This window comes from Ovis aries, chromosome 23 (genome assembly GCF_016772045.2).
Source record: "Ovis aries strain OAR_USU_Benz2616 breed Rambouillet chromosome 23, ARS-UI_Ramb_v3.0, whole genome shotgun sequence".
NCBI lineage: Eukaryota > Metazoa > Chordata > Mammalia > Artiodactyla > Bovidae > Ovis > Ovis aries.
Window position 1 is genome coordinate 186,640 of NC_056076.1, and position 2,457 is coordinate 189,096.

The 2,457-nt window shown below is 47.3% G+C and overlaps 1 pseudogene; it reads left to right on the forward strand.

Annotated features, from left to right (window-relative positions):
* The first annotated feature begins 933 nt into the window (after window positions 1-933).
* On the forward strand, window positions 934-1,844 carry LOC121817694 (histone H3-like centromeric protein A; annotated as a pseudogene).
* Window positions 1,845-2,457: the final 613 nt, after the last annotated feature.

Below are 2,457 nucleotides of genomic sequence, written 5' to 3' on the forward strand. Positions count from 1 at the left end.
ACAAATTTCAAGAATAAAGGAAGAGCAATAGAAATGGCAAATAACTATGCAAATATGAGTCTTACGGTTTTTTGGTCTGTGCCATCCAACGTGTGGGATCTTAGTTCCCCGACCAGGGGTGGAACCCTTGCCCACTGCAGAGGGACCTCCTAGTCTTAATCACTGGACTGCCAGGGAGTCCCTAATTTTAAAGAAGTGGCCAAAGCAGTCAGCTTTTTATACTTCTTATTTAAGAAATATTTATTTTTATGTATTTATGTAGCTGTGCCAGGTCTTAGTTGTGGCACTTGGGACCTTCCATCTGCATTGCAGTAGGTGGGATCTAGTTCCCTGACCAGGGATCAAACCCAGGCCCTGTGCACTGGGAGCACAGAGTCCTAGCCACTGGACCACCAGGGCAGTCCCGAGACTATTTTGTATGTATATATGATGTACATATGTATGACAGCAGAAAGCAAAATTTCTAACACTGTCTGAAGCAGTTTCTGATGCACGAAGATGTAGCACTAAGTGGTGGTGAGGCTTCTATATTCCCCTTGACGTGGCACAATCTTATTTCCAAGCAGACAAAGAAAAGCTAAATATGAATACTATAATCTCCAAAGCAACCACTAAAATACAGAGATACATGGGGAAAAACATCAGTATGGAACACTAAGAATATAATCAACAATACAGTCGATAATAATGTAGGGGAATATAGTCAGTGATAAAGTAATACCTTTCATGGTGACAAATGGTAACTAGATTTACGGCGATCATTTTGAAATGTATAGAAATGTCAAATCACTATGCTGCACACCAGGGAACTAACAGAGGGCTGTAGTCAATTATACTTCAAAAATTAACAAGTTCATAGAAAAAGAGATCGGATTTGTCATTACTGGAGGTACGCAGAGGGGTGTTGGGAGGGGAATATGAAGAATCTAGTCAATGGGTACAAACTTCCAGAGCACCACCCAGCCGCGTCAGGTGGCCGGCCGGGGAGACCCGGCCCTCCCGGCCTCTGCCCCCGGACCCAGATCTAGAAGGAGCCCCGGGGCCGAAAAACCCTCTGCGCGCCCACCACCAGCCCACCGGAGCCACGAGCCCGAAACACCGAGGGGCGCCCGGCGAGCCCGGCTCCAGCAGCCAGCCCACCGGCCGGTGTCCAGGCGCGTCCTCCCGTCCACGGGCTCGCCGGAGACATGGGCTCCTGCAGGCGATCCGAGCGCTCCAGAAGGGCACGCACCTGCTGCTAAGAAAGACCCCCTTCTGCCGCCTGCAACTTTCTCATCCAACCAGCCTCTCCCCCTCCCCTGAGAGACTATCTCCTCCTCTCCCACCTCGGAGACCAGGAGAGCTGCATCCGCTGTCTCTAAACCCCCTGGAGCTGACAGCCACCAGTTAGGTCCCAAGAGTAAGCACCAGGAAAGAAGAACAGAGGTGAAGATTCACGGAGACTCGCGGAGAGAGTCTATCTTCTCTTGAGTCTCCTTCTCCTCTCCACTCCTCCCCCCATCCCCGCTCCTTCACCGGCAAGAGAAATACCTGTTCAATTCACTCGTGGTGTGGACTTCAGTTGGCAAACCCAGGCCCTGTTGGCCCTGCAAGAGGCCGCAGAAGCGTTTCTAGTTTGTCTCATCGAGGATGCCTGTCTCCTCTCCTTACTCGCCAGCCGCGTCACGCTCTCCTCAAAGGATGCTCAGCTGGCCCAGAGGATCGGAGGCATTCAAGGGCACGGCTGGGCTCTGGGCATACACCCGTGTCTCTGGTGGCTACCAGAGCCCCTGCCCGTGGCTAGGACCAGATCCATGGGGTACAAGGTGTTGCCTGCACTTGCTGTCTCTGAGCAGAGTGTGTGAGTTGTTTTCCTAGTTAGTTTTTTTGAGAAGGAGAAGACTGCATGGCTTTCCTCTCTAACAGAGGTAAAATATGAGAGAATCAAGGTATTCCAGAAATCCTGAGAATAATTTTCAGATGAAGATACTCTAAGGTTGACTTCGCTTTGCAAATTATTTCTATGACTGATGATTTGGAAAACATCAGATTTTCTAGGTTATAGGAGAAAAGGATAATTATTGATTATTTTAAATCCTCTTGTACCATTTAAATGTTTTACCATATGTATATTTACTTTTACTTAAAACATGATGGAACAAATAAGGGAAGACCACTCCAGTCAGTTGCATGGAAGAGCCTGGTGCATCCAGGATACAAATATCTGTCCCTCAGAGTGACTTCATCATTAGTGGCAGAAGCAAGTTCCTGTGTGCACTGTGCCTGTCAACAGATCAAAAATTCAATTGAGATGAAAACAGAAAATTGTTAAGGTCTGATGTCTTACCTCCTTCTGGTAAACTCCTACCAAAGTCATTCAGAAATTCCAACTTGTAAAATTTATTTGATTCTTTTATTTGCAAATCATAGATGTATCATAATTCATACCTCAGAATTCCTCATTCCTGGGTTTTAAAG